The sequence below is a fragment of the Barbatula barbatula genome (assembly GCF_947034865.1).
Source record: "Barbatula barbatula genome assembly, chromosome: 18".
Taxonomy (NCBI): domain Eukaryota; kingdom Metazoa; phylum Chordata; class Actinopteri; order Cypriniformes; family Nemacheilidae; genus Barbatula; species Barbatula barbatula.
Window position 1 is genome coordinate 21,773,718 of NC_136781.1, and position 22,295 is coordinate 21,796,012.

Sequence of the window (22,295 nt, forward strand, 5' to 3'; positions counted from 1 at the left end):
CCTCAAAAAACTGTGTAATTTGCACCCTACTATAAATCTTGTTAAGACAAAGTTAAATAAGTGTTTTATACAGTGTGATGCTGATGTGGAACGTGGTGTAAATAAGCAGTGATTCTGGTCATATCTCATGAGAAATCATGTGACCATCAAGCCACCCAAGCAGAGTCAATAGATCAGGTTATCCAACACTGGTCCTGTTACCTAAAAAAAACATTCCATCCTTAACTCGGTGAAGTACGAAGTAAACCGCATGTACATTACTTACAATTACTGACATCATAAGCTTTGCAATCTTGCACAGCCGAAAGTTAGATGTGATCGAGTTAAACCCCAAATTACATCACGTAAAATCAATCCAAGGTCTCAGAGGACAGGAAGTAAATTAATAACTAAACTGGGAGTGAAAACAAAGCTTCCTTTGAGATTCAGACCAGAGAGAGAGAGAGAGAGAAAGCGAGCGAGAGAGAGGGAGAGTAAGAGCAGACGTGGGCTTAAGGCACAGCAAGGTTACAAATGACGGCCATTAGACTCACAGGGCTGTTGTTGTGGTCCAGATTGTTTCAATAAAGAACTCCAACCGTGCTCGACCTTAAAAAAATGACGCCAGGCTGTAAAACAAGAAGAACATCCAACGTGGAGAAGATTTCCTCCAAGATAACAGAGCTCTAGTACTCACACTAGTTCATCTCAAAACCAGCACATACATTACATCATGTGCTAGAGACTGTTTCAAGCATCTTCAGAAATTGCTCACTGGAAGATGATAAAGGAGTTGGATGGAGAAGTCATTGACATGGACATGTTCAGATAATCAACTGCTGGACGAGGTGTTAGTGATCAGGAAAGGGCAACGGTGTGCCATGTGGCTGGCAAACAGGTCGTTCTTGGCGGCTTCCTTCTCTGAAAGTCATCCTATGAACATGAGTTTGTTTGAAGTTGTGGTGTTGGGAAATAATCTGAACCCTGATTGAAAGAGTGGCACGCTCATAGCGCTGTGAGCTGATGCTGTCGGTAACACAGAGCAGAGGACTCGTGCACCGCTGCAAACGACTCCAGACCACTGACAGATGTGTGTAGAGCCGGTATGCACAAACACAACACACATGTGTGGGCCTGGGCACATTTCAAGAAATATTTTGGCTCAGGTTGTTCCGTACTTCTGACAGACCACAAACTCATCCATAAACTAGACATGGACACTGTCCTGATCAGACACTGGACGGTGTTGATCGGCTGATTAAGAGGAATAGCACACAGTGTCTGTCTCCACTATAATAAACTCTTTCCTCACTTGTAATGAACTCATTGGAGGTGCTTGAGCTGAAGTGAGCATGTAAAAAAACAAGAGCTTTCTCCAGAATTTTGGCTGTATGACTCCAGCAACAGGGATGGAAAACACCACCATGGGCTTCCAATAAAACAAGAAAAGCAGGAGACTTCTGGAGGTTGTGTGATGTTAACCCGAGGTGGAAAGTTCAGACACCTGCTATGGGCACTTGAAGACATTTTACTCTGCAATGTTGCAGCAGATGATCCACAGATGATAGTAGTACAGCACCGCTGGGAGAAGTGAGCTCATACAGTTCATCACATAAAGCAACACACTTACTGGGAAAGCAGTTCTCAGAAAACTCCACTTAGTCAGTCTGGTTATCTGAGATTCCTAATCTATAGTACAAATGAATTTATATGAAATATTATTATAAACTAAAAGTAACTATATACACATTTTTGCCCCAAACTATTTTCTATAAACAAACTATTAAGCTTTTTGATTTACTCTTACTAATGCTTACTAAACATATTAATATTGTGTAAGATTTAAATTTGTATATTCTTATGTATATACCTTTTTCAAAATTATGTTTACATTTTACAATTTATTAACTTTAGATTTGAATATCCATGTCCATTTCATGTATTAATGCTTTTTCACGAGCTAAACGTTTTTTTCCTCTCATGAAGCATTGTTCAGCAGAATAGTGTCAGAACCATCACCCATCGGGTGAACAGCTAATATTTTATGTAACGGGTGTTATAATTATTCATGTGTCATTTGGGGTTCGTGTTGAGAAATAATACAGCGGCCGGAACGTGGATCCCGTAGCCAAGACAATTTCCACTCACCTCAGCTGATGCGATGTTGGTTTCATACGGTCCTGTGCTGATTTGTGTTCAAGCTCTGAAGAGCTGGTTTGTGGCACGCTTTGCAGCGTTGAGCACTTAGCCAATTGCGTGCAACTGATGGTCAGCTATAATGAGGACTCAATACTCTTGTCACAATTTAAATAAACGTTTTAGCTCATCGTGCTCCTGGTACCTTTTCTGCACCAAGCTTTATTTAGCATTGAGGACCGCTTAGCCTTTAGCGGCTTTGATATAATTTTACAGAAAAAGCCCACCCTGGTCCCCCGTGGAGCTGGGCCTGGATTCTGGTCTACCATGCGTATGAATGGAAGTCAATCGAATAGAAGGTCTATTTTGATCACAGTTGTTGATAACTGTTACCATGACCAAGAGAACTAAGAACACCTCCAGCCACTTGACAGAATGAGGTTTTTATTATTTTATTCTCTGTCAGATGCACTTACACCGCAGCAGAGCATCAGTGAGTGTCTGCGGCACACTAAATCTACCGCTCGTTTCAGACAACACCGGGACATCATTAATATCTTTGGTGTGAAACTGACACGCTGACAAGTGCACACTTCTACTAAAAATACATGTGTGGCCATTAAAAACATTCCTCTTTTTCATGCGTCAGGTCAGCGCTCTTGGACGAGTGAGCATTTAAGACTGTCAGCGGTCTCACAGCGGTGGCTGGCAGATCTCATTGTGTACTTTGTAACACAGGACGATTAATTTATAGCTTCTCTCTGAAACAGCTGTGAAGCCACAGCTATGAGCTAAAGGAGTACATATGAAGAATCCTGTGTTGTGTTTTCTCATTTGTGTTGGCATCACCTAACCTGAAAGCAGAATATTGGTTTACATATACAATACGTTTTGCACAATGAATGAAGACACTTACTGAGAACAGGTGGAAAATGGCAGGAGAGAAGGGGCGGGGGCGTTCCGCTCGACTAAACACGACTCATTTCAGAGATAGTCAGCCTCTAAAAACTGCATCCAGGGCCACATGAAAGGCTAATGTCGGCAAATAAACACTGATGAGAGGTCCGTACACACATGGAAAGAGATATTTATAGACAGCAGACTGGAATATCCTGCATTCACATAAACCCAGACGTAAGTCAAATGGAATATTAATTATAGAACACATCATTGTCTGGCAAATGATGGAAAATTAATCTCTCATCATAGCAGTTTAATCACGCCGTGTTTTTTCTTTTTGTTTTTAATTTTTTGCGTTAAAAGGCAAACCGAGGTCATCAGACGTCATTTTATGTTTTTGTCATCAACACGGCTAAAATCATGGAAATATTCCTAATAACGTTTAATGTGGAGATCTACACAGGCTTCATTTTATGTTGCAGTCTGACAAGATGATAAATTCAAGCACAGATATGAGCCTAAATCCAGGTAGTCTCCTCTAGTTAGCCTCAACTCTGCCAATATGAGATTACTGTCGAATTCTTCAATTCAGAGAGAATCAACTCTGTCCCATAATATGAGACGACATTCCATGAAGTTCACTTGAGGAATCTTATCTGCGGACTCATCTTTATCTGAATCTTTTAAACACGGGAACAGGAACATTTCTCCAGGATTCTATAAATCACTTTGGCAGTTAAACAATGGCCATTCTCTGTTATTTCTAAACCATCCGTAGTGAAGAGAGACTTGGACTGATCATGTTACTCCTCTCTGACTCTCCTCTGCTCTTGTCTATCTTCAGCCTCAGTTAGTCGCTCTTAATTGTGTTGTGCTGTGCATTACATAACCAAAGCCGGAACAGACGCATGGACCGAGCTGAAATGATGTTTCAAACATATCACGAATATCTGTTTGTTGACTCCTTCACAAAACTCTTACATAAATTAAAAAATCACCAACTCTACTCTGCTACTGTGATGTCATGAAAAAGTTGTGAATGAACGGTAAGAGTTTCAGTCTGAATCGACAAGGCAGTGCAATGTTTAAGTTGTCCTCAGTTGTTTCATCGAACACTTGAATGTTGTAAATGATTCAAGGCCACACTTGTCATCTCAATGATCTGGTGAAATACATGACGCTGTAATTTTTACATGACTGTGTGAAGTAAATTATGTAAGATAAAAGTGGTAAAAGTAGTGCCGGGTTTAGGGGTTCCTCGGGTCCCTTTAAAATGTCCAGCTGACAATTTATACTTAAAGACTTCAGACTTCTGGGTTGGACATGCCTGGCAGCCTTTAGAAATTAGTGAAAACCTCCCTATATCTTTTCCTAGCAGACAAAGAAGTTATAAATTAGGTACATTTTAAGGGAGTAACATGGAAACTAGGTGCAGGACAAAGAAAATGTAACAAAATCCAGAGATACAGTACACGATGATGAAATGAAATGCTTTCCCCCCGGCGTACAAGCTAGCAGCAGCTACGAGCAAGACTAAGCAAATCCATCCAAAGAGGCGGTCGATTTAAGTGTTATTCTTTAGGAATTAAGAGACTTTCGACAGGACAACAAAGGTCATCTTGGTGACATCAAAGGTGAAATTGCAAATATGAACTTCAGACTGGAAGAGGCGGAAAATCGTGTCTTAACGGCGGAAACAAGGATTCAGAATACAGATGACGTACTCACAGGGCTGCTTAAACTACATACCAAAATGGAAGAGAAACTTGTGGATGTTGAAGGTCGATCCAGACAGAACAATTTTACAATATATGGAGTACCCGAAGGTGAGGAAAAAGACGATACGACTGTGGCTGTTTTTCCCTAGAAGTTTCTTAAAGAAAATCTAAATCTACCAGAGGATGTACCACTTAAAATCGAACAAGCTCAGCGGCCTCTCTGTATTCTACCACTGGTGGATGCACAGCCCCGATCGATAGTGGTCAACTTCTTAACATTCACAACTAAAGAGCAGATACTTTGCAAGGCACAGCAAATAAGAGGACTCTCCTGGAAAGGAAAGGAAATTTGACAACGACTATGCCCCCCAAGTGCTGCCGATGAGATGGGAATTCTGAGAGATACGTGGTGTTTTGAGAGACCGGGGAGTCAAATTTTAAACACTATACCCTGCTCGCTTAAAGTTGGATGGAGTATGATGGACGAGCAGTGATTTACAACACGAAGGTAGAAGCATTGCAGGACATGTCTAAGAGAGGATTCTCAGTGCAGTCCACTAATCATACCAGCACTCTCATTGAGCAGATTCAGCAACTGTCGGGGCAAACAAGTGGTCAGAAAATGGGAAAGCGTGATCAGCATTACAATACATCATTCAAAGAGAAGTCGCAGTCCTTCTGAAGAGACTTGACAATTGCTAATTTATCCTCGTCATAAGTATAGTATGAAATATCCCTTCTGGTCTTGTTAGACAAGAGGGTGAATACAAGACTCTGCTAAAATAAGCTGGATCACTTCTGAACTAAACTGCAATGAAGAGAGGTACTGTGAAGAAAATGTGTCATGTGCTGTAACAACCAGTTACAACCAAACTGTAATGCAGTATAATCGGTACATGTTCTACGAGTAAATGAGCTCAAAGGGTTATTTGTATTACTGCCACCTTCAAGTGCCCCTTCTAAGAAATTTTAATGAAGGGTTTTCCCTTGGAGCTATTGAACAAGAGCTCGAACAAAGTCACAGTACTGGCAAAAGTTTCTGAAGTTCTGTGTATGTTTCGTAAAAAGAGTTAATTCATACCGTAAACTGTTTACTAATTGTTAGTTTGTTATTGATTGTTCAGTTAAAAGGGAAACTATATGTTAAGATACCATTTTTTATTTACATGATCATTTATCGGAAATTAAAGATAAAGAGTGACCGTTTGTAATGGCAACAGGTAAAATAGAGGGAAGTATGATAAGCTTTTTTAATGTCTATGGTCAACCAGGTTGTGAGTGGAATATCTACCGTACGATATTTGACCAAATGGTTACTAAAGCACAAGGAACTGTAAAAGGTGGAGGGGGACGTTTAAACATACATTTAAACCCTAAGTTAGACTGTTCTAGAAGTAATGTTGAAATAAAGCAGATACGTCAAAAGGGGAATGGTTTATTAAAAGAGACAGGAATAATAGATGTAATTGGTCAACAGTTTGGACGATGAACACAGATGTCTTGAACAACTCTTAGTTCAAACTAAATTTAGAGGATAAGATTAAGTCATATTTGGAAAAAAATTATAATGGTGAGGTGTCTCGTCTACCCTTTCAAAAATTCAAAGACGTAATTGTAACCCACCGCCAAAATACAGATTAACAGAGATTCATTTTGAATTAGAGAGGGGCACTTGACAGGGCTGCCTGATTTCGCCCCTTCTCTTTGCTTTATTTATAGAGACTTTGAGTCAATGGATTAGGCAGAATCAATCAATTAAGGGAATAGATATGGGGTCTGGACATCACAAACTTATGTAGACAATGAATTAGTGTATATGAGTCAACCTACAAAATCACTTCCAATATTATTTATGATTTTTTAGAGGGTTATGTGGCAATATCGGGTTATAAGCTTAATGTTTCAAAAACACAAGTATTAACATTTAACTATGAGCCACCAAAAACAAATTAAAATGAGGTACAAAATGAAATGGAGAACAAAATCAATCTAGGAGTACATTTAGACTATTCAAAGCTATTTGGTTTCAATTATGGGCCCCTAAATAAAAAAAATGAAAGCTGATCTATTAAGATGGAGTCTCATTCCCCTGTACGGTTAAAGCTTCAAAGTTGACTCAGTGAGAATGATTATTCTCCCAAAACTCTGTTTCTCTTTCAGACACTACCAATAGAAATACTTAAAGAGTTCAGATGTAAAACCTTTTACCTCCGTCAAATATGAGATTACGATTGTAACAAAGATCCATAAAGGAAGGAAGGATGCGGGAACCGGCGAACATAGAACAACTTTTAATAAAATAAACAAACAACAAAACAAACTTAAAATGCTGCCAGCTCCCTCGTGGTCGACTGCCGGCCACACAAACATAATAAAACACAACATAAAGTCCAGGCCTGGTCCTCTCTAGTGTAGAGGTCTTCTCGGGTCCAAATATCTTTACCCGACCCGAAATGACCCGAATCACTTTTTACCCGAACCCGAGACAGACCCGATAACGTTTTATTTTAAAGCCCCGACCCGAGACAGACCCGATAACGTTAGACCCGAGTCCGACCCATCGTATATGTTTTTTAAACCCGACTAGACCTGAATGTAAACCGACGTGTATTAATGAAATTGATATGGCAATGAACACGTTGATCCTCTTGTTTTGCTCTGGCAAATTGCGCAAACTGAGGCTAAATGGGTTGTGAATCAAATCTAAATAAGTGACGACATGGCAACCACTCGCGCGAACATTCTGTCTCAACAATGTGTCCCAAACCGCGTAGTACTGAAATGTGCGCGTCTTTTAATATCTACTTCTGGTCGCCTGGTGGAAGTATGTTTTTCCTGAATACGATGGTAACTACATCAAGTGCAAACCCCTGCAGCGTTGGAAACTTCGGGATTTCAATTCTAAGGTGATTTCAGATCACCGCGACTTTCTGAAGATTTGCGTGGCTTTCAACCGATCGGCTGAGGGTTGAAGGAGAGTTGGTAACTACACGCACTGTTATTATACAGGATAGTTCGGGTCTTCCTCGGGTCAATTAAGCAAAACTATTTTTACTTTATATTACCCGAGACCCGAAGACACTAATAATATACCCGACCCGTGTCCGAAGCTCCCGTGAATCATTTAGACCCGAACCCGCTCGGGTCTCGGGCCGGACCTCGGGTTTTCGGATCTGAGTGGACCCGTGAAGACCTCTACTCTAGTGGTACCCTCCTACCCTTTTATGCTCCCGGAGCTCCTCCGTGAAAACTGCGAGACCGGGGCAACGCACAGTTGACACTCATTATCACTCGGGTCAGCGGCCGCGGCCGTTCCCTCACGGCTGTCGTCCCGCTTGCTTGTTACAACAATATTGAGTGAATGCTCTCCACACATAGTATACATTCCTCAAACAACTTTCAGACCAGTCGGAAATATCTGCTCTTGCTGAAAGAAAATTTAGGAGCGTGATAAATAAATGTTTGTTTATGCGAAACGTTGTCTGACAGGCTTAGACGGTTTTGCATTTGAACTCTTCACTTCTTATTTGATTGATTTAATGATGGAAAACTGTGAAAATTGTTGATTATATTACTCAAAAAATCAGTGCCCAACCAGAATATCTGATTGACCCCCTGAATCAAGCCAGCCTGATAAAAGTAAAACTTTTTCTCTATTATCTTAATTGTAACTTGCAATTTGTCCTTTTTAGTGTATTTATTGCATTTTAAAACTCTTAAACAATGACTCCTGTTTACACACCCAATAAGGCCTCGTGTTGCCTCCTTGAGCATCATCGGGTGTTTAAATGCACTTTTCCACAGTTGGAAAGCGGTTTTACAAATAAATCTTCGAACAAAAATGAAGACTTTTCAGTCAGATTACGTCATCAGTTTGATTACAAACCGATTATTTAGTTGTGGGCAATGATTTTTGTGATGTGTGGCTCACCACCATCATGTCCAGGACACACAGCTCTGACACAGCTGTTTCACCACAGTTTCTGCTCATCTTCAGACAACACATTAAAACATCATCTGTTTCATTTAAAATAGATGAATAATACATGTGTCATTTTATTGTCAGAGTCTACAACATGGACATCATTCTGTTCCTCATGTCCAGAATCACTTCTGTTGATGTTATATGAGGTTGATTCTCTGACAATGTGCCTCTCTGCAGTGCCGTGCTTCAGAAACTATAAGCGCTTGCACAGCGTGTTCTGAAATGTAAATTAAAATCAAACCTATTCGAATCTTTGCCGTAGCGCTCTTGAAACAGCCCGTCAATCCGTCAGAGTCAAACAACAGGTGCCTTTGTCAAAACGTAAGTTCTAGAAAAAGGCAGCGGGCGTCGAGTTTCACTCTTTGAAAGCGATACGGCCATACGTCTCCCCCCTCCAAATGTAGTGCTGAAGGACAGACCACCCAACTCTCAGCACTTGAAACAGACACTTTTGCAAGCCTCGCTCCCGCACATCTCCTGCAAGACATTCGTCTGCTCGTGACAAACTCTTCAAGCAGACGAACAGAAAAACACACGCAGAGGTGATACGATTGGAGATGTATTTAGCGAGCGAAGGGCGTGAGTCTATTGTCCCGGCCTGATTCTGCAGCCGGCCAAGATGCTCTCATTCCACTGGCTTGTAAAGTGAACTTCCATTGGTGACGAATGACTGTGGCATTTTCAACTTTGGCCCTAGAGGCTCCTCTGGGAACTTTTACACCATTTACAGTGAACTGTGCGCAGGCCAGGGTAGAAACACATTATGCAGCCCCACCAAAGACACTGCATGCTTGAAAGCTCCTATTATGTCCCATTCTTTCCATATGCCATCAGCTCGCAATGAGGTACTGTACGCTGGAAATAAGACATCACACGAACCTAAACGGTGCAAATGAGAACACAGATACACGGAGACGGTTGTCTGGACGTACTAGCTCACTACACAGTACATACTGAATATTGTCTACAAAACCGTTTGAAAAGTGCCACATTGTTCAGATGAATAAAATATCTGGCATTCAGTTCTCAGTTTTACAGTTTTAGTGAAATATAAAAGCATTATACTGGAGTGGGAAAATCAAGTGACGTATGACATTATCTCACACACCACGTTGTTTTGGGAAATGTCAGCCATTTTAGTATTTCACGCCTACAGAAATGATTGTAAAAACTCTGAATGTAATATAACGTTCTCTTTATCATATGCTGTCAGATGTTTTACTGTACGCTTCATGGAGACGAGACGTGATTTTAAACACAAGTGAGGTGTGATGTCCGTCTGGACTGTAGTGAGCGCGGCACACCACTGAATCAACAGCAACATCTATCACTGGCACTGAAAACAAAAGCTCTATGCCCGTGGAAAGTCCATGTCCATGATTAATTTCTTTCTGAGAATGTTTTTTCTCGGTCAAATCGCTTACCTCACCATATACTTTGTTCCTTACAGCAAAAACATCTGGCTGACAGGTTTCTCTGGCCTTTAAAAAGATTTTAAAGAGTAATTTTATTCCACTGAACAGAGAGATGAAGGTATGAGATCTGCCAGAACAGACTACAGTCTACCATTACATCACAGCTCTGAGCTCTTGTTAGACAACGAGTCAGAGGAATGAGATTGGGTTCTGTGATCCAGCAGCAAGCGTTCAAGACAGTGGATCTTCTGCAGAAAAGCCTGTTTTCATGAAGAACGCATCTGTCACATCACTTTGATGGCAGCTGTGTCCACTTGACCTTACATGAATGTCGTGTGTAATACGCTCAAACATGTTTTACTACAACATCACATCAGCTAATGTGAAATGACGTGAAAATGCAAACAGCCCTACTCACAAGCCTTCTCATACACTACATGTTTCATCTGCAAAACCGTCACGAATCCACGCTGCTGTACACTTTCACTAGCGTCACATCGCCTGTGTGGACAAATACAGCCGCTAAAACCCATCATCATGGTTTTATCACACTAAAAGGGTTTTATTTTTCATTATGGGTTTACAGACCATGGCTAAGTTGAGGTTACCATGCTTTGAGATATGAGATATTTTGAAGAATTTAGGCACCGTTGACTGCTATTTAATTCATCCTACTCTGTTAGTCAATGATGTCCAGGAACTGAAGATGAGCGGCACTCTTCTTAATACGTATCTTTCTTTGTGTCCATCGGAACAAATGCATTTATACAGGTATGAAATGACAGAGCGTGATGAACTACCCCTTTAACTACACAGGCGGTGTTTTTATGGTTTATTTGTAGTTCACAATATAGCTTTGTTTTATGTTCTCCCTTTCTTTCTTGCTTTCTCGCCCTAAGATATTCGGACACGCAAAATGTACAAAAAACATAATGTGACAGTCTCATCGCTTACGTCTTAGCTCCACCCCTTTAGGATGTGAGGGAGGATGCTCCTGTGTATCAAGACTCCTCAAGAAGCCTCGTGGTCCAATCAGAGAATAGAGAGAATCGATGGGTTTCTGGGTAGCAGGATAGAGAAGTGAGTATTGAGAAGCCGTCTTTCTGTCTGTCAGGATGTCTGTAGTAATGTGAAGAACTACACCTCTGTGTGCTCTGCTATGACACTGCAGCTGTTGTGGGAACAGTTGGGTTTGTCCCTTTCAGACTTGACACTGAGTTGAAAATAACCCCGCATAAGAAAAAGGGTTTCAGATGAAGAAAGATGCAAGAATTCTTTTCTTGAGCCGGTGTTCATTCGTGTAAAACATCTATGTGTGTTGTGTTGTGTTGTGTTGCGAAAACTTGAGGAAAGACTTGTTTTACTCTTACCATCTGACACCTGCTGCAGTGATCCATGACATCCACAACACTCTTAATATTCACCATCTGCCTGTAAAATCCTTCAAGCTTTTCATCTGCATTATGATGTGGACCAACACGTCACTTTTTTGAGTTTGCAAATGTACAAAATGTTTAGACTTACATAAGAGCCATACTGTTCTGTTCTTAACATATTACAGGAGAATTTAAATAAGCATTTAGTTTAGTTTCGGGAGATAAACGTGCTTCCCTTTAGTAAGCATTTCAGTATTCTAATGTGTTCCGGGAATATGCATTTTTTACGTGTTTAATTCAGGTCACGGTCACTTTAAGCTCGCTGTTCTTATTGTCCTATTGCGTTATCCGTAGGTGAGAAGTGAACACTTGCGCACTTCACGCGCGTTTCTGCATTTTCCTCCAGTGTTTTAAAATCACGGTGCTTCTTATCTGTCTACTTCTCATGTCTGACGTAGCATCGTCGGTATGTATACTTTGTTTGTGAGATTATTTGGAAGAATTATTTGATATTTCTGACAATAATTTTAAATTTGTAAAGTGTAATCTGAGGATGGTTTCAATGCACGTCGGCGATGTACATGCTAGCTCTCACGTGTTCATTGTTAACGAGCTGCACAGTAAAAGTGTTATAATGTCCTGAATGTAGTTCACATGTATTTCTTGTTAGTTTAAAAACGAACTTTGACTACAGTAATTGTACAAATTTTGCCTTTATTCACGTAATTTGTCATCGCTCTTTTGTGTGTTACAGTTTCACTATTTTCCTTGTAACTCCAGTAAACCTGTGGAATTAAGAATTAATCTTCAGAGTCTTGGTGTTGGGAAAAAGTTTAGCTGGCTGTCAGGATATTAAGCAGACATATCGAGGACGGCACACTTCCATCTCTCATAGTTGAAATGTCTAAAGGTGTGTGTCATGTATAATAAACTTCAAACATTACGAAGCAATGTAAAGACAGAGAGGGTTTTATTCTTTTGAAGAGTGTGCAAGAAAGAGAGGGGCAGAAACAGTGTCTTTATTATTAGGTCAGGTGTTGATGAAAGATCATTCCACCACTGTATGAAGATCAATGGTGCAAATCCTTTCCATTTTTTATTGAATAACTGGACATTATTTCATTAAGTCCTACACACGGTTTCTTTGTTGTAAAGTGTTTGCAGTCTTTAACTCTCTGACACTCCTAAATCATTTAGCAGATGAGACCTGGTGCTAACACTTTATGAACACCTTCGTGAATCACACTATTTATACGTTTCAGAATTTGTCTACAAGGTTTGTCTGAGCAGCTTTATACCTCTTGTCTGCCAGGATCCTCTCATCCAAATGCTCGCAATTTAAAACACAGATGTCATGTTAAAGGGGTCATTTGACACGGCTAAAACGAATATTATTGTTTGCTTTAGATGTAATACAATGTGTAAGCATGTTTGTATATCCTCTTTGCTCCGCCTCTGAAACGCGCAGGTTTATTACAAAGCTCATCGCTCTTAAAATCAGCCCTTTACTGTTTTATAATGTCAGACAAGCAAGATTCAAAACTCTAAGTCTTCATAAGAAATTCTAGGGGATTTCACACACTCAGATACAATGTATGGTATAATGGAATGTAAGTCACTTTGGATAAAAGCATCTGCCAAATGCATAAATGTAAGACAAAGACATCACTGGAAATCTTTTCACATTATATGGGTATCGCTTTAGATTACGGCTCGCAATGTTACGCATAACTAAACAGAATATAGAGTGTAACTCCTTTTAACAGTAATGTCCCTCTACAGTACGTATCTGTAGGGAAAGGGAAACATTATGCAGCGTTTGGGGAATAAAGGTGTAAGTCAGAGTAAGAAAAATAAAAAAGATATTTACGAGGGAACTGCGTCATAAACATCCAAATCAAACTGCTGTGACTTGATTATAGTCTCAAAAGATAAACATTAATTTTGCACATCAAAATGAATCCTAAAGTCAAAACTCTGTCATATTAACAGTTGTCAGACAGTCTGTGTGCTGTTTTCTTCACATCATTTCCCCTTGTTTCATGTTTGCTTTATGATATTAAAATAAGAACCCCGGAAGCTTATTTATGGGTACATTGTGATGTAGTGAATGTTCACGCTATTTTAGTTGTGTAGCTACTGCAGGTCATGCAATACCACGTCATATTAAAATACTGACCCCTTAGTCTTAGAAGACTAACAGTATAAATATATTTTACAATTTCTTCTTTATTCTCCAAACTTTACATGTTGTTTCTCTTTACCTACAGATATGTGATGTAGAGGTAGATTATTGTTACAGTTAGCTATGCTGTAAATTCTGTTTAATTATGCGGTACATTGCGGCCGTAATCTAAAGCATTACCATTATATGTTTTTGTTCACAAACACGAATTGTGTGTTTAACTGAAGATCAGAAGGCAAATCTAGTAAGTGAAGAAAAAAGTAATTTTAGTTTGTAGGCAGTGATGAAAGGTATTGAAAGAGAAGTCAAGCTGCAGATCGGTCTTGGCGTTACTTCACTAAATGCCCTAAAAATAACAGGCAACTTACATCACTCTTATCTGAACATTCATGTGTCATGAAGTCATTTGTGTGTCTATTTGTCAAATGCTGAAAGTTGATGTTTTTTGGGGTCACTTTGATTTATTTTTTGTGTTGGTGCAGAGATATGTTTGCACCCTCTAGTGTTTGAGAGTCACGCAGGTTAACACCATACCGCTACTAACATCATGTGTAAACTCACACAAAACACTTTGTACAAAATACCCACTTACTTACAGAAATAATGATTTATATTTATTACAGAAGCATTGATTCTGATTGGTCAGTTGCACTGTTGAAGTCTCAAAACTCGGTCTTGATCTCGGTCTCGAGACCCTATTTTAATTATCTTGGTCTTGTCAAGGAATTGTGACGCGGTCTCGATTCGAACATGTTCGGAATTGGAGTTATACCTGAGTCCACTCGGGTCCCATCAAAATATTAAATACGTTGAAAAGACGTCCCTTTATGGACCAAAAAGGAATGTTGTTTCTACAGCTTTTCATGGCGTCTCCTCATTGTCTAATATTGATGTTCAGTCTGTACAAAGTAAAAACTGGTTGAAATCTTTAGTTAATCAGACTAGTTTCTTTTTACACATGGAAATATATTAAGTTCAGTCAACATAGTACAAAACTCATTCACGACTCCCATCATGCTTTTGATCTGTGTAACAAAGATCCATAAAAGGAAGGAAGGAGACTTAATATAATAAACAAACAAACAGAAAGTAAAATGCCTCACGGTCGACTGCGGGCCACACAAACACAGAACGCTCGTTATCAATCACGTGCCCGGCCTCGCGCCTTTCCCTCACAGCTCTTGTCCCGCCCTGTTCGCCACATACCCCCATCGCCCCTCGCAGGCCGGGGGGGTACTCCTGAGACTGCGCTATACCTAGGGACAGCTGAGACGAGAGAAAAGGAGCCGGAAGCACAAGGAGCGAGCGAGACGCGAGGGGAGAGGAAAAAACAATTCGGGTCCAGTTCCCCAACACACTGTCGCTCAGTCCTCAGCTAGCCAAGAAGCTCTTTCTCGTGGTGCCATGCGATGGTACTGGACGCTCAGTGGACGGCTCGATCCTCCTCCGCCCCCTGGCGGCGGGCGATGTCAACTCCTGCTGAGGGCAGTTGGGAGCGAGTCCCCTGTTCCCTGAGTCATGGTACGCTTAGTGTTTGGACCGGCATTTTAACAGTGAACCTAAAGATATCAAAAAATGGAAAACAATACTTTGTGCTGGGTTATACACGTTCAGCGTGTGCCTGCGCATATGTGGGGTATTTTTACAGATCTAATAAACACTCCATTTATATGACCAAATCGCTTGATCACTTCCTGTTTTTGGTTCGGTTCCATGCCTTTGGTCTGTGTCATATTTCAATGGAACCGCGGCAGAGTTCGTTTGAAAGTGAACCAAAACCCATCTTTTCAGCGGTCTTGGTCCGCTTATTTGGTGCGCATCAGGGTTCAGGTGGCAGCGTTCACACTTACACAGGTAAACCGCACTAACATGGCATATGTGGACACACCCTAAGAAACAAAAGTTGTGGTAAAGTTGACGTCATGTTTACCCTTTACCGTCATGAGATGAGTTTGGTTTTTAGTTTGGATCATCCTGTCAGCTGCATGTACAACCGTCCCTCATGAGCAAAATACTTTACACTAAACTTCAATGCGGATCCATCACACACGCACAAAGCTATGACAGGCATGTATAAGGCCTTTATTGATCTTTAGGTGTTTGCGGATTAACTGTTTCTTTTAATACCAAAATGTATAGAATTGTTCAAAAAGTGGGCCTAGTAATCTTTTGTGAATTTCATGATAATAGAGTACGATGTAATAAATACACTTAGAGAGAAATTACAAACAATGCAATAGACTGAAAGAAAGAAAAGCAGAAAATAAGGAATGAGAAAGAGAAAGCAGCTGGATTCGCATGTAAATAGTTGTGTAGATAGGTAGAGTTTGGGCATGTGCCAGGACTCTACAAAGACCCTCTAACATATGTTTGACGCCACATTTCTGCTCTGTGTGTTTGAGAAAGAAAACCCCTCCAGTGGCTTTCTAGTGATCATACATAAAGACCCTCAGAACATCACACACTGACCCGATAAGCAGAAAGATCAGGCTAGTCTTTTACAGGAATACTCTGAAGACTGTTTTTAACAGGATTTTAAGAATGCCAAACTGGACGACAAACATCAACCTCAGGCTTCATGTTGTCCATTTCAACATCTCAGTTAATTTCCCAAAATTCATCTCGACATTGAAGGAAACTGATCAAACCGCATGGTAAGAGCAGAAAAATGAACGTACAAACTGCGGTCACGGTCGCAACGTATTAAACAGCCTCGCGCGGATAAAGCGGTGGAGGGGGTGGTTGTACCTAAAGCATATGAAACTAATTTGTATGACAAATGTTGGTTTTCGACAGCATTCCTCAGCCGCTGATGGCTTCTCGAGGCCTGGAGAGCTTAAGGCAAAGCAAACAAATTAATTAACACTATCTTTACAAGAGATGGCCAACCGAAACAAAACCTGAAACACAACACTGTTACCAACATTCACACGCATCTGTCCGTGTCTTCACTCAGCCCCGGCTCTTCGTGCTCTTCGGCCCCTCCACAGAAGTTTGAGGACCACCTGCATGAAAGAAGAGAGCCGGCCTGTTATGTCTCAGCTGCGGAAAAAAATAACACAGAATCCAGCTCTGCAAACAGCTCGCCGCACGGATCGTTTTTCTGGATGCACGAGTCAAATAAGAACAGATGATATCATACACAGTCACGGCGGAATGTTCCTTCACTATTACAGCGCTTTTGCTTTGTCACAGGTGCTCTGAGTCAAGACCAAACCCAAAACCCAGACCAGCAACAAGACCTAGACCCAGACACCCTCAGATCTAAATCCAGACAGGATCCTTTTGGAAGATCCAGATCTGTATATTGAAGATGCAAACTGTCAGCTTCACAAAATCAACAAGAGAATCAATTTGCAGTAACAAACCGGCCCTTCAAAACCATCAAACTCCCACAAATTCTCTTTAACACTGAATATACAGCGCCAACTATCTGTTGTGATCATTTCAAAACACTGGAGATTGACTCAAAGATAACAGATATTAACAAGATGTGTTACGGCCGTTCAATGACTGTAGAGCGATGCAACCCTTAATATGGCAGCTCTAGCGAAGAAAGCCCCGCCTATCGATACAGACTGACTCTGGGGGTTATGTGAAGAGACCTCGAAAAAATTAGATTTTTAACACGGTGGAAGTTATACTACAGTCCATGATGGGTTTAAAGACAGAAAAACATTTCAAAAAGAAACAAACAGTCTAATGTTGCAAGTTGCTTTTATATGTCAACGTTTCAGCACTTCTGGAAAGTGAAAAGACAAGCGATTGATTTACAACAAACATGTATAAATTGACCTGATGCATTTATGTGAGTGAAACAAGTAAAAATATCTCAAATCTCATTTCATTGACAGGATTAATGCAGATTTTTACTTCTGCATCAGAGCTACGCCGTAGGCAACGTGACAGTTTTGTTCATACTTGTGCGTCGTTGTCCGTGTGGACAGGCAATGGCCACTTAGCCGTCAGTCTCCACAGGCGTAAGAGCCAAGGAAGCCGACTGTCCGACTGCTATCCATTACCTCAGAGTAGAGGTCTTCATGGGTCCACGTGATCCGAAAACTCGAGGTTTAACCCGAGACCCAAGCGGGTTCCAATCAAAAAGATTCACAGGTGCCTCGGACACGGGTTGGGTATAATATCAGTGTCTTTGGGTCTCAGGTAATTTAAAATACATAGGTTTTTGCTGAGTTTTGCCGAATGAGCGTCGCTTGTGTGTGCGTGCGTGCAGTTGTCAACCCCTTCTTATAAAACGGTCAGTTCTGGTCCTTGATTCTGATTGGTTGAGCGGAGATCTAAGCCGTTATATAATACCCCGATTTATAACGGCTGACCGCATTACCTAGAATCACTGCGCCACTCTTGCTACGTACAGCGAAATAATTGACAAAATGTCCGATTTTGTGAAGAGATTGAAATGACAGACAAATTAGACCAATAACAAATACGACACGCTGAAATGAATGAAAGAGAAATTGAAGTCTAGAAGTCTAGAAATGAGGTGAATACTCATAAACAGACTATGTGCTCTGTTTGTTGTTTTCAGTCCTGGTGTGATGAAAGAGGTTTTGTAGTGATGTAGGCGGGACGAGAGTCGGGATGCGAGGCCGGTGCGTGAGTGTTTACGAGCGTCAGCTGTACGTGCGACGGTCTCGCATCACGGAGGGGATTGTGGAGTTTTAATTAAAGGACGAACGATCGGACCATCAGTGAGAGAGGAACAGGCCTGGATTTTATGTGGTAGTTTGAGTTTATTTATTAATTAAAAGTTAGTTTATGTTCGCCGGTTCCCGTCTCCTTCCTTCCTTTTATGGAACGTTGTTACAGTGGTGCCGAAACCGGGAGGAAGTAGAGCGGACCGGGACCGGAAATGTTACGTTTGTGTTATGTGTATTTACGTTTGATTTTATTAATTAAAAGTTAGTTTATGTTCGCCGGTTCCCGTCTCCTTTCTTCCTTTTATGGAACTTTGTTACACGTATTTTTATTGACTTTAAACACTGTTCATGTATAAAAATAGATACATGTTAATGTTAATAGATAAACACCACAGTCTTTAAGCACATTATTCATTGTGTTCTTTGCTGCGTCTGTGTTGCTTGGCAGCCGCACCTGTTTCTGAGGAACTACTTTGTTTGGCGGAAGAATGTATTTCTATTAAAATAATTACATATTATTTGTTGTGTTTTACTTCATGAAACTTTACTATGCATATGGATTAACCGTTTTATAAAAGCAATAAGCCCCGCGAAGCCGTGGGTTACAGTGCATTTTATAACAGCTAAGGGGGTTTTAGGCACGGCCGCTTCGCGTCGTGCCTAACAACGCCCCTTAGCTGTTATAAAATGCACTGTAACCCACGGCTTCTTGGGGCTTATTGCTTTATTGCGACATCGTGTGTCTGGATAGTAGGCTAATTTACGTTGAGCCAGATCTGTCAGTAAAAAAAAACTTGATCAAGCTCCGAGTTTATCCTGGGTTTTCTCTTGCGCCATTTGCCAGAGTTGCCAATTGCAACAAGGAGCAACGATTTTCATTTTTTATTGACCTATTTCGTTTATCGTATCCACTAGTTACAACTGAAAGACGGATTCCGAAATCACAATAACACAAAATATGTATAATTCAAATGAAAATAAACCAAACAGGTTGCCAGTGGTCAGTATGACGACGCTGGTTTGTGTTTTTAATCAGGTAAGTTTGCGTTTAGTTAGAGCATACTACGAGTTCAAGAAGGTGGGTTGGTTTTGAGCGGGTTTCGTCACCACGGTAATTTAGGCCACACGGGTAAACTGCTCCGGAGCAGCTTTTATTCTGGGTTAGAGATTGCAAACCAATCAGCTGTGAGAACAGTGACGCAGTGAAGCCACTCCCCTTGTGTCTCTCGCTCCAAATTTAAAAAAGTTGAAAGTGATAAGAGATGTTAGAGAGAAAAACTTTTGCTGCTAAGTGTTTATTTGTCTTGTATATTTACATTTATTGATTAGAATTCAAAACACATTGATAGTGTCACGGTTATGGACAGAACCCAAGCGCAGGCAGACGTGAGAACAAATCACAAAACTTAATTTAAACAAAAGACCCACGATGGGGAAAACAGAAATAAAAGACAAAGATGCAAATGAACACTTCCCACAAGGGAGACAAAACAAACAAGGTCCTTTGAATAATAAATAAGCTATAGTCCACAAACTTGAGCACAAGAAACACAGGTAATCCAACTGGTGAGTACTGATGACAAATAATGACAATGAACCCACAAGAGACAGAGGGAAAATGGGACTAGATGAAGGGAGAGGACCGATAACCGATAATTGTAGACCTAAATAAATCATTTAAATTCAGTTGATTCTGCATTGATATAGTCCGTCGCTGCCTTCTGAAACTTTCACTACAGCAGTGTTTATTTCTGCCTTGTTAATGTGTTTCAATTCATGACTTTATTTCATAATGATCTGGTCATCTTCAACAGAAAAGTGACCTCGCGAGAAGTCAACCAAACGTATGATGCTTTCAGGTGCACACGCCTCACTAACTCTGGATCCAAATTGAGTTGACAGAGAAAGTTTATAGAAAGCGCTGTGCTACAGCTGAACCCGATCTAAACCAGCTTAAGTTTGTCTGGTTTTGTCAACTCAAAACTTACTCTGTTCACCTCACATCATGATACAGACCACAGGCTACTAGGATTTATTTCTGTATTTCTACCGTGAGGCCTTGTTATTGTTTATTTGATTTGATTCAAGTTTGTTAAATGTTCGCCGGTTCTCGCCTCCTTCCTTCCCTTTTATGGATCTTTGTTACAATTTTATAAAATAATAAATTAACAGCTGAACACAATTTTTTTTTACATGAACCACATTCATGCACCACTTCATTGATGACCAACTTCCTTAGATCCATTTTCATTAAAAAACGTAGAGCGAAAGAGAGAGAAGTAAATTAAATAATTGAACATACTGTTGCCTGCACTGAGGTCTGTCCTTGAAATCCCTTGATATAGACGACACAGTAACTTACATGACAGACTGTAGCACGTGGTATCTTAACAGTCCATTAATTATGATGTCGAATGTAACAATCAATGTTATATAAATAATGTCATGTGACGATTAAAACGTTAAGAGTAATAAAAATCACTTAAAATGGAAAAACAATGAATTAACAAGAGAAAAACAAAGAGTATAATTAACAAGGTTACACAACCAAGTGCTACATAGTGTGCTGACTAGGCCTAGGATTAATAATCATCAACAGAAGCTTGCCAGTCGTGCTACGGTTTCTTTAAACAAATAAACTTGTTTTTACAGCATTAGAAGCTTATATTGTGGCTGTATGGTGCATTCAAGACCATTTAGCAACTCACTTTCACTACATTCCCTTTCCAATGACATTTTCACAATTGTTTTTAATGTTAAACGAAATAAAAGGCAGATGTTACTCGTTTGTGATAGCAGCAAGTAAACAGTCACCTTTGCAGCTTGAGGGGGACAAATCACAGCGCTTGGGGTCCGGGTCACATTGTACGTTAGACTTTTACACTTCAGACACAGCACATGTGCATGTGGACAAAGATTGTTTTGTCCAAAGACATTCCAGTTCAGTATGATCAGATGATGAAAGTGTTCTGCTCTATAGAAATAATAACACTGTCCTGACGTAACAATACATACTGGCATTCGTCCCACATGCACATGCATTGCACACCATGAATACGGCGTCTACGGTACAGATTACATTTCACTGAAATGCTTCATCTCTGTCAGAGGTATGTTGTATAGATCCTGATTTATAAGCATGTTTGTCAGTACATTCCCTGTAGCGCTTCACTTTAATCAAATACGTCATCAAGCTTATATTCCTGCCGATGATGTGTAACAGCTGGAGATGAGGAGGAAACACCTGCTTGCACAGAGGAGCTGGAGAAAATACCTTCATGTAAACTTGAGACTGTGTCTGAAACCCACCGAGCTGCCTACATAGACACTACATGAGCCCCTCTCAAACGTACTCCAAACCACTGCACATGCTCTGATCATAAAAATAAAATGCATCTATAATGCTATAATATTGCTATAACGTTGTTAATGTGAACCCGAACATGGTGTCTTGGTAAGCAGAACAAGCAGTTTCATCACATGTCAAACCTATAAAGATGCCCAAAAGTGCCGCACAGGTGTCTAAAAAGGCAGTGCAGCAGGTTTCAAAGTCACGTGGTGTGTCTGTGATGACTACACAAAACCTCTGCACCTGTGATGCTCATGATGGAGTCTTGCTTACCTGCTCACTCCACACTATGATGACTGAAAGTCTGGTGCATGCCTATGATGTCCAAAATGACACACTGGTTGCCAGATCGCCATGTTTCAAAGATGTGTACAGTAATGCACCCAGCTGCGCGCGCATGCACTGCTGCCCAGATAGACAGCTAATTGGGTCTTGAGACGCAGCCAGACACAGTGCGCGCGCGCGTTCAGACCGAAGTGGCCATCAGAGGACCAGAAGCGCACGCAGACCTCCAGAAGAGCTTCAGGCGCACCGAGGGCTCGATGTTCTCTCGTCTGTCATCTGCGTTCGAGGGTTCTTGGCGATGTGAAGGTT